The sequence below is a fragment of the Biomphalaria glabrata genome, chromosome 6 (genome assembly GCF_947242115.1).
Source record: "Biomphalaria glabrata chromosome 6, xgBioGlab47.1, whole genome shotgun sequence".
Classification (NCBI taxonomy): Eukaryota; Metazoa; Mollusca; class Gastropoda; family Planorbidae; genus Biomphalaria; species Biomphalaria glabrata.
The window spans coordinates 40,590,252-40,602,117 of NC_074716.1; positions in this window are offsets into that span (position 1 = coordinate 40,590,252).

Sequence of the window (11,866 nt, forward strand, 5' to 3'; positions counted from 1 at the left end):
GTCTCAGCTGAAATGCCAGTGTCGTCTCTTTGAATCCTAAGCATATTTTCTTGGTTACTGGAAGTCCAGATGTTTGGAGTTTCATTTTAAACACCTATACTTTCCGAAATGGCCTTCCGATAGGCAAAACCTATTTGCCTAACATGTCATATGCACATAAAGAGGTACCACAGAAATGCTTTAAAGACAAGCTTAGGCGCCAACTTGCTTTAACTGACATAGAATAAGAGAGCACCTGGTTGCATACAGCTTCAGAATGAGACAGCTGGAGGTCACTTACAAAGGTGTGGTATACACCAATGAAAATTAATTGCCGAGGGTAAACGGCAAAAAGAAAAAAACAACTGATTCTACCACAGGTGGATAATGGTTATACCTGTGCTCAGTGTGGCATAATATGTAGGTCACAGCTGGGGCTGAGTAGCCACTGGAAACATAGCATTCCTCATAAGTCTTCGGAATCAAAGACAAGCCTATCATTTTTGTAGAATAGTTTGTAGCTTCTGTAAATGCATGAAATGCCGTCACAAATGACACAAGTCCTCTGTGAGTTTGATGGATTATAAACATCTTACTTCTTTGCCTTATATTAAATGGTCAATCTGTCTGTTCCACTAGGTACTTGCGTTTATCTAAATATCATTGATATATCGTAACATGTCATCAAAATAAAAACTAGAATCTCTGCAACTGGTTTACAAGTCATCAATAACACTTGCCATTTTAAAAAAACAACAATTTAGATTACTCAGAATTACTGATTAGTCAAATTAATGACTGATTATTCGATTCATTTAGGCCTATAATTTTTTTTATGTGAATATATAATGATCCTTTACACTTTGTGACTTTACTAGTAGATCTATACTTTGGAGTAGACTTGTTTGTTGAGCTAAAGTCGGAAGTACACATTGAATTTTACTGTGATCTAGTAATCATCTAGTCAAATGTAGTGATCTACTACTAGTAGTAGTACTAGATCTAGATCTAGATCATACTAGATGTAGAGTCTAGTAGTAGAGAGAGTAGGCCTATCTCTATCTATCTCATCTGTCATATCGTGATCAGTAGGTGGCTGAAGTTTTATAAATCTATTCCATGACAAAAACCCTGGCTAGATTTAGATCTACTGGTCTAGACATCTAGATCTAACTAGAATTAAACTAGAAAACTGAATTAGAGAAGTAGCTTTCTGGATCTCGAACTATAATCTATATTATTAATATTAGATCTAGTTGCGTCGAACGCTAAATTTTTGGTTGTTGATTTTAATAAATGCACATAAAATACATTGTATTTTGGCAATAAAAATACCCAGTTGGTAGTCAAATAATTCTAATAATTAATTAATGAATGACTCTATCAGTATTTGTTTTAGATCTATCAGATTCATATGACTTATCATGGGCGTAGCCAGGATTTTTTTTCGGGGAGGGTTTTGGGGGAGGGGGGGGGGATTCCCCCCCCCCCCGACCTCCCCCCTCCCCCGCGAAAAAAAAAATATATAAATATATATGTGTGTGTGTGTGTGTGTGTACATGAATATTTATTACATTCTGACCCTTTCGGAAGACGTTTATTGTTTATTGTAGACTCCCCGCCCTTGCTAGCAAGGGGGTCAGGGGGAGTTCACAGCGCTCCCCCAGCGCGGGGCGAAGCCCCGCCGCCGAGCACTTTTTCTGGTATTGAAAGCCAACAAAATGCATATTCTGAGGTATCTACAGTGCATTATCTTGCTATTAAAAAGTTTTATTTCAAAAACCTAATGTGCTATTCTTACTGACTTAAACCCTCTCGCGCCCTCGGCGCATTTTCCGGCAAGCTGTTTCCGCAACTCTTATTTTACGTAATTCATTTTGTCGGAAAACATGTCCCACAAAACCTCATGCGACGCTCTGGCACAACCTTACTAAGGATTCGACTTCCAGTTCGGCATATGATTTCTTTGATTTAGACCCGATCTCTATGACTGACTCCTAAAATCTGTCTTAGCCATCTTTGTTGAGACACATTTAACGATTTTCAATTTCGGCAGAAGACTATTCACACTTAATTAATGGAGACCAAGCCACTGGTAGAAATTTGTAACCTTTCTTGACTACGCTCTTGGAATTACATGCCTGTATTTCGCTTTAGATTTTATATCGAAAAGGAAAGTTTTTTCGTCAAATCATCTGTTGAGGGGTTTTAAACTAAAAAATCTCTGGGTTTTTTGTTTGTTTTGTTTTCCATTCAAAACCCCATTTAGCTACGATCATAGAATTTGGTGACTGTAGTTTCCTTTAAAATAATATTGAAGAGAGAGGTTTTCAACTCTAAACGCTCTGTAGGGGAATTTTAAACTCAAAACCGTCTGGAGGGGTTTTAAACTTTAAAGAAAAAGCCATATGGAGGAGGGGGATTTAAACTCAAAACCCCTTTGGCTACGCTCATAGATTTTATAGTGGGTAATTTGCTTTTTTTTTTATATTGAAGAGGTACTTTTTAGCTTCAAACCCCAACTGGAAGGGGGAGGGGGGTTAAACTCAAAACCCCTTTGGCTACGCTCATAGAATTTTGAGTGTGTAATTTGCTTTTTTTATATTGAAGATGGGGGTTATCGTAAATTTTGGATGGGGTTTTAAAATCAAAATCTTCTCAACTGTGCTGTTGGAATTTGGGGATTGTTGTTTGCATTTTTCTTGTTTTGTTTTATAGAAGAGGGGGATTTAACTGCAAAAACCTCTGGTAGGGGGTTTAAAATCTAAAAACCCCTGTAAGGGGTTTTAAACTCAAAGCCCCCTGGTAGAGGGTTTTTAACTAAAAACTGCCTCGGCTGTGTTGTGGTAAGTGATGATTTAGTATTAAAATCTCACCTAAAATAAACAAAATGAAAGCAAAAATCAGTCACTTAATTCCGTCCCCCCCCCCAGGGGGGGGATTTCATTTCGGGGGGGGGGGTTGAACCCCAAGAACCCCCCCCCCCTGGCTACGCCCATGTGACTTATTATTTATACTTATTTTATATCATTCGTCCAAGAAAATCTAGCTCTAGATCTATTTCATTTTAGATTAGGCTATAGTTTTTTTTTGTTTTTATTTTTTGTCATTTTATTTAGGCTACAATATTATCAAGATTAACTTTTTCTTTGTTTCCCACGAGACGTGTATGCCTTTAGCCTAGTCCTTTCGATAATAAAAAAAAACGATTAGAAATGCGTAGCTTGGAGTGTCAAAACTGTATTAGGTCTCCTATTTTTATTTCGTGCAATTTAGTATATCGTAACAAATACGCATTTAGCGGAACGGTAGACAGTTCTTCATCCAGATTTAGTGTAAATAAACCAAACACAGAAACACTGAAAGATTGTATTTTCGGAATTTAGATTCTATTTTTTTGGAAAATAAGTGGCATTTTATAGGGCGATCGAAAAATATAACTTTTGTGACGATCTCTTATTCAGGGAAATTCTATCTATTTTATCAGATAGTCAGAAAATGGATAAAGTTTTTACAGATCTAATAAAATATAGTGTGGGGAAGTTTTACTCTCAATGAAGGTCAATCCAAGTGGCTCTCGGAGTAAATTTCTTCTTTGGCATCCTCATTGATTTTTCAAATTGGTATGGTGCGCTAAAAAGATGCGCGACGGCACTTCGACTCTCTTTGTCTTTGTAAAAAACTCGAAGCTGGTGTTCCATTAGTATAGTTCCATGATCCAATAATATCATATCCAATTCGTGTCTCATTCAAGTAGATATGAGTTGCAAACCTATCCTGTTTTGATTTTTCTGAGCTTATTTCTATCCAGATTATCTCCCTTGTGATCTGATGAATGCGATTCACACCTAATCAAAAGAATTCGTTTTGAAAAACCTATATTGTTTCTTTTTTGGTTTTTGTTTTAAAAAATGCTATTTTTATTTTTTACTCACTTGTATTTCTCGCATATAGTAAATATTATTACTTTGACGTCCGATTAGAAATAAATTATTATTTCTTTGAATATAGAAATCTCGGGGGGAATCCTGGTAGCTAGTTTACATTTTAAAAAAATTACATTAGTACATTATAAAAATGGCCGGCCCTAGATAGAGAATGCAGTATAAATAGACCATGGTTTAACTATAAGATAGATTTAAATATAGATTAGGCGCGCCTACAAAATCATTAAATGATTAAAACATAGATTTAAACCTAGATTAGATCGCGAAAATAGATTTTCGCTAAACAATAAATAATCTGTATAGATGTAGACTTAGATTAGGTCTTAAAAAACACCGATAGTCTCATTAGATAGCTAAGCACTTAGGCTAGAACACCTGCAAATTCAAACACTAGGTAGACACGAAATCAGCATAGGGCCTACACAGTGCAGTAAAACATTATACTGATAAAACATTAGCGTAGGGCCGACACTCACTAATGGTAAATCTAGATAGATACAGAAACATGCATACTAACAAAACATCAGGCAACAACAAAAAAAGAGCTGAGAATGGGCAGGTCCGTAAGCTGCGGGAGGCTTGAGCGGTTGCGGGATGGGTGAGGGTTCCTTGGGGGGTGGTTTAAAAGGGTGAAAAAAGAGGGTCCTATAACAATAAATATATACGCATAAAAAAAAACAACACTTTGACTATTTGGGATAAGCTATTTCTATTTTGTGAAACAGTAAGGAAATACGCTTCTCTTACTCGCCTGTCTCAGCTTTGGCTTTTTCACTCTTTCCCTATATGTCTCTTTATTTCTCTCTCTCTCTCTCTCTCTCTCTCTCTCTCTGTCTCCCACCCCCACCTTCATCTTTTCCTCCCAGTTTCTCTTTTTTTTTTAAATTTCTCTTGGAAACATTTTTTTCCTTGGAATCTACACATGTTTAAAGTTGTCCCAATTTAAAGTTGCCTCATTTAGAAATGTAAAAATATAACAGTCTCTTACTCTTCTTTCTTTCTCTAATCTCTTTTCTCACTTATATCTCTCTTTCTCTGTTTTTCTCTCTCCTTTTTCTCATTCTCTACAGTCCCATCCCCAGGGCGCTATATTTACTTAGATTTCGACTTCTAAAGCCCAACTCACCCCCTACACAAATGCACTCAAAAAAATTTTTTTTCACGTTAATTTAAAATCACTCTTCCCTTGCCCTCTCCCTCTTCTCACCCCCCCCCCATCTCCCCAAAAAAGTTTATGTTACAATATCTGTCTTTTCTTCGGCTTTTCAATTCAACATTGACTGTGAATGGAGAAACAGAATTCGACTTGATTCGATCCGACTTGAGTTGTAGATATGATCATCACCAGTGAATGGTCAAGTAGGTAGAAACCTCAAGCAACTGATCTGCCTCATCGTGGATGTAAAGAGCTTTCACAACATTTGTCAATGTCCAGGCGCCATCGATCAAGTTTGGTCAGCTTGGACCCGGGAACGCAACCCTTCCACTTCGTGGCACCCGAGTGGTACCGGTTGTCAGAGAGGACGGCTAGGCCAAAGGGTAGCAAACCAAGGAAGTGAACTCAAAACTAGACTAGTTTTACCCCCCCCCCCCTTTGTCCCCTAGTCTCACCCCCCCCCCCGTCAGAGAAAGGGGTGTAAAGGAGGAACACACCCTTCATTCAGGCCATTGAGTTCCAAGCGCGATGCACAACTCTACATGACTATTTCACGACATATAAAAATGGACGATGGAGATGTCAAGTGTTGACTATTGAAGACTATGTTCTTAGATGTAAAATTTTGACTACTGAAGACTATGTGCTTTGATGCTAAATGTGGACTACGAAGAATATGTCTTACATTATAGTTATAACTCTGCCGTACGCACCGCCATCCAGGCTAGTGCAGAGGTGCACACTGTTATAGAATGGACTGGAAAGGATGTGAGTATTAGAAGAGGAGGAGAACGATTTCCGCCAGAGTAGAGAGCCAATGTGGAGAGACTGTGCCTAAGATAGATGTTGTTTTGTGTAACAGTGATGTCCTGTTAATAAACATATATGTGCCTCGTTGAGCTGCCTCACTTAAGTTATTACAATACATTTTTAAAAAAAATGTTCGTAACATTCGACAAAAAGTGTAAAAGCATACATAGAAAAAGAGATAAAAGTATAACAAGACACAAGAGAAAAAAATAAGATAGAAAGAAGCTTAAAGAGAGAGAGAACACCTACTAAACTTCGAATACATGTCAATCAACTGAACAGTTAACAACACTCGTTCAACACGAACAATATTTAATAATATCGATACTTTAACTTACATTAATAAGAAGTCTCAATGAAATTTACAAAAGCAGGTACACATAAAGTATTTACAATAGATGCCTGCCGAGCCTGACTCTCGGACTATAAGAAGCTCGTGCCATCCATCCATCCCAGTGACGCAACACCCCATGGAGGGATATGGCCTGCTTCAACACAACCCTTCAGATCAGAACTCTCCTGGGCCTTCCGCACTAACCCAAAGCTTTTTACCAAGGCTTATAGTTAAATCAAAAGAGGCTGCACCGTACGCAAACTCATTGACAACGAGCTAGATATCATGTTCAGTGTGAGCAAGTAAGGCGTAGAGAAGCTGTGTTATGTCCATTTCCTTTTTTATTTGTACGGGACTGTAGGTCAACACATGGTGATAATTCACCCATAAAGTAAGCCTTTGTATTGTTGTAACTCTCTAAGGCAGGCACTCAACGAAACACTGGCGGATCCAGAACTTTGGAGTGGGGGGGGCGATTTTTTTCCAAACCCTAACCCTAACGCCCAGTAAACCCTAACCCTATGCATAAACGTTCGATATCTGAGAATAAAATAAGACTGTTTCTCAATCTTCGGCAAAAAAAAACAGGAAAAAACAGTCTTTCTCTTGCAAGCTTGGGGGTCTGGGAGAGCGCTATAAGCTTTTTCAGTTAGGTCGGGGCGAAGCCCCGACGCCCAAAAGCGTTTTCTTGCATTTTTCTCTGCAGAAACGCATTCTTCTAACATCTACAGCTCATTATTCATCAGTGGTGTTCGGGGCGAAGCCTCGACGCTAAAAGCGTTTTCTGGCAGTCTTCACTGCAATAACGCATTCTCGTGCCCTACAGCTCATTATTCATTCTATTATAAAGTGCCTTTTGAATAATGAGAAAAATATTCTAATATGAATTTATAGTCCCTTAATACATTGCAAATAAAACCGATTTGTTCTTTGAAAAGATTAGATACCCCACATATTTAGATTAAGGTTTTGAGGATCGCCGCCGAAAAAAAAAAAAAAATTTTCGATTAATAATATTCAATAAGATTCTAGCATACATTGTGAGTTATAGTCCTAAATTTATTTAACTAGAAAAATATAAGATAGAGTAAAGGTTGGAAAAAGTCGACTAGGAAAAGATCATCTGGCTTTTGAACTCATCTCAACCGTGACTGTTATATTGAAAAATTTCGTTTGAATTATAACTTTTCCAAAGCAAAGTCTTTCTTAAAATAGTTATGATAAATTCATGTCAAATTACACAAACTCTGTCTGGAAAGGGCAAGGGCGGTAAAATGAAAACTATTAATTCTTGCTCCTTTTTATAATTTCTGCTATTGATTGCATTTTGCATTAAAGAATAGGGGTTGGCGACTCGATATAAGAATTTACTTTATAGCATATATAAATTATATTAGTGACAGATTTTTTTAAATTTTGTAATTTCTTACTATAATACAAAAAGAAAAAGTATTGATTTGTCCGATAGGGGGGAAGGGGATTGCATGTATCGCACTTCCACCTGTTTATATTATATAGATATTCGACTAATTTTGTTCACATACTATGATTTCTCCATAAAATTAGGACCGCCCCCCCCCCACTCAAAGGGTTTAGATGGGAAGGGCGGTGGAGGTATTTTCTCATTCCACTTCCAATCGGCCAACAGGTGAACGAAATTATATAAAGACCAGTTAAAATACCAATAACAAGTTTTAATCATATAGATATTTAATTGATTCTGTTAGCAAACTGTGATTTCTACAAATAAATAGGACCGCCCCCCCCCCCACTCGAAAGTTTATGGTGGGGGGGGGGCGGATTGATGCCATCGCCCCCTCCTGACCCTACCAAATCGGCCAAAATACTAGAAGGGGGGGGGGCAAAATAATCTAAAGATAGGTTGACATATAAATAATTAGTATATATTATTAACATAAGTAATAAATTCGCATAGAAATTGTGTGAATTCTATACTATAATTCGTCGGGTCGGCCGAGTGGGGGGGGGGCGATCGCCCCTACCGCCCCCCCCCCCTGGATCCGCCAGTGCAACGAAAGACAGGTAGGCAACAGTAAACGATGTATTTATTTATTATAACTAGTATAAGCATGAACAAATAGTAATAGTTACTAGTTAGACTTGGACGTCTGCTATAAAGTCACAGGGAGTAATATGGCTTAAGTTCTAAGAGTCCTGCTTCATACCAGAACACAGAACAGACCACCGACACACTTCCCAGTGTCGCTCCAGGTCTCACACACAGTTTCCTAGTATCACACAGGACAGCACTCAGCACCAGACTGCTCAAACTCCCATGACTTTTAGCCGGCTCACAACAGTCCTTCTTCCTGTCTCTATCTGTCTTTCACTAGTCGTGTTCAGTAGTGCTCAGATGCGCACCATTAGTGTAGCGCGGGAGTGGGGTTACAACAGTATTGTAGACACTAAAAATGCTGAAGCACTGCTACATGGTTGTAGACCTGCATGTATTTAGGATGTTTTTATGCTTTGGGTTCCTCCGTGTTAACAAGTGTGATGATAAACCTCCCCCAGGTTATAGGCAAAAACTCTTCCAGGAATTCAACAAATTATATCCTAATCTAAGCCTTACTGAGCAGAATGTTGTAGACAGGTCTGTAATAATTAATAAATGCTATTTGACACCTATAGAAATTGACGTGATAAGACGAGAAATAGGTCATGAGCTCCAAATACAAGAGCTCATCTCAAATATAATTGACACACCCACTCAGCCGACCAACGAAAACGTTAGCAGAACACCCAACCAACAAGAGAATGACCACGCCTGGAAGTAGCTCTTTAAGGAGACTTTGTCACGCTTCTGTTCACCACACTATGAGCGCTGTCCTGCAAAGAGCTTCCCATGAAGAAAAGTTTTGGTAGGACGATTTTCTGGCATATAGACTACATGTCTTACCCGTTGGAAATTGCTGTGGCGTGGATGATGTTGACTAGTGACATCTGTAGGATTCCAATATCCGATATGTCATCAAAACAGCTCAGTTTTTTTTTCTCGCATATAGTAAATATTATTACTTTGACGTCCGATGACAAATAAGTTATTATTTCTTTCAATGTAGAAATCTCGGGGGGAATCCTGGTAGCTAGTTGACATTTTAAAAAAACTGCACTAGTACACTATAAAAATGGCCGGCACTAGATAGAGCAATAAATATCAATAAACCATGGCTTAACTAGATAAAAAATAAACTTATAAGATTTAACCATATATTAGGCGCGCCTACAAAATCATTAAATGATTAAAACCTATATTTTAAACCAAATTAGATCGAGAAAATAGATTTTCGCTAAACAATAAATGATCTGTGTAGTTGTAGACTTAGATTAGGTCTTAAAAAACACCGATAGTCTCACTAGATAGCTAAGCACTTAGGCTAGAACACCTGCAAATTCAAACACTAGATAGACACGAAATCAGCATAGGGCCTACACAGTGCAGTAAAACATTATACTGATGAAACATTAGCGTAAGGCCGACACTCACTAATGGTAGATCTAGATAGATACAGAAACATGCATACTAACAAAACATCAGGCAATAACAAAAAAGAGCTGAGAAGGGCAGGTCCGTAAGCTGCGGGAGGCTTGAGCGGTTGCGGGATGGGTGAGGGTTCCTTGGGGGGTGGTTTAAAAGGGTGAAAAAAGAGGGTCCTATAATAATAAATATATACGCATAAAACAATTTGAGTATTTGGGATAAGCTATTTCTGTTTTATAGAAACAGTAAGGAAATATGCTTCTCTCATTCGCCTGTCTCAGCTTTGGCTTTCTCACTCTCTTTCCCTATATGTCTCTTTATTTCTCGCTCTCTCCCTCTCTCTCTCTCTCTCTCTCTCTCTCTCTCTCTCTCTCTCTGTCTCCCACCCCCACCTTCATCTTTTCCTCCCAGTTTCTCTTTTTTTTTTAAATTTCTCTTGGAAACATTTTTTTCCTTGGAATCTACACATGTTTAAAGTTGTTCCAATTTAAAGTTTCCTCATTTAAAAATGTAAAAATATAACAGTCTCTTACTCTCCTTTCTTTCTCTAATCTCTTTTCTCACTTATATCTCTCTTTCTCTGTTTTTCTCTCTCCTTTTTCTCATTCTCTACAGTCCCATCCCCAAGGCGCAATATTTACTTAGATTTCGACTTCTAAAGCCCAACTCACCCCCTACACAAATGCACTCATACATTTTTTTTTCACGTTAATTTAAAATCACTCTTCCCTTGCCCTCCCCCTCTTCTCACCCCCCCATCCCCCCAAAAAAGTTTATGATATTTGTCTTTTCTTCGGCTTTTCAACTCAACATTGACTGTGAATGGAGAAACAGAATTCGACTTGGTTCGATCCGCCTTGAGTTGTAGATATGATCATGACCAGTGAATGGTCAAGTAGGTAGAAACCTCAAGCAGCTGATCTGCCTCATCGTGGATGTAAAAGAGCTTTCACAACATTTGTCAATGTCCAGTCTCACCCCCCGTCAGACAAAGGGGTGTAAAGGAGGAACACACCCTTCATTCAGGCCATTGAGTTCCAAACGCGATGCACAACTCTACATGACAATTTCATGACATATAAAAATGGACGATGGAGATGTCAAATGTTGACTATTGAAGACTATGCTCTTAGATGTAAAATTTTGACTACTGAAGACTATGTGCTTTGATGCTAAATGTGGACTACGAAGAATATGTCTTACATTATCATATCTGCCGTGCGCACCGCCATCCAGGATAGTGCAGAGGTGCGCACTGTTATAGAATGGACTGGAAAGGATGTGAGTATTAGAAGAGGAGGTGAACGATTTCCGCCCAAGTAGAGAGCCAATGTGGAGAGACTGTGCCTAAGATAGATGTTGTTTTGTGTAACATTGATGTCCTGTTAATAAACATATATGTGCCTCGTTGAGTTGCCTCAATTAAGTTATTACAATACATTTTTAAAAAATGTTTGTAACATTCGACAAAAAGTGTAAAAGCATACATAGAGAAAGAGAGAAAAGTGTAACAAGACACAAGAGAAAAAAATAAGATAGAAAGAAGCTTAAAGAGAGAGAGAGGACTTACTAAACTTCGAATACACGTCAATCAACTGAACAGTTAACAACAACACTCGTTCAACACGAACAATATTTAATAATATCGATACTTTAACTTACATTAATAAGAAGTCTCAATGAAATTTACAAAAGCAGGTACACATAAAGTATTTACAATAGATGCCTGCCGAGCCTGACTCTCGGACTATAAGAAGCTCGTGCCATCCATCCATCCCAGTGACGCAACACCCCATGGAGGGATATGGCCTGCTTCAACACAACCCTTCAGATCAGAACTCTCCTGGGCCTTCCGCACTAACCCAAAGCTTTTTACCAAGGTTTATAGTTAAATCAAAAGAGGCTGCACCGTACGCAAACTCATTGACAACGAGCTAGATATCATGTTCAGTGTGAGCAAGTAAGGCGTAGAGAAGCTGTGTTATGTCCATTTCCTTTTTTATTTGTACGGGACTGTAGGTCAACACATGGTGATAATTCACCAGCAAAATATAATGGCCACCGGAAGCTATGGCGTGTTTTCATTCTCTCTGACTTAGTGCACATTTTAGCAACATAAAGTAAGCCTTTGTATTGTT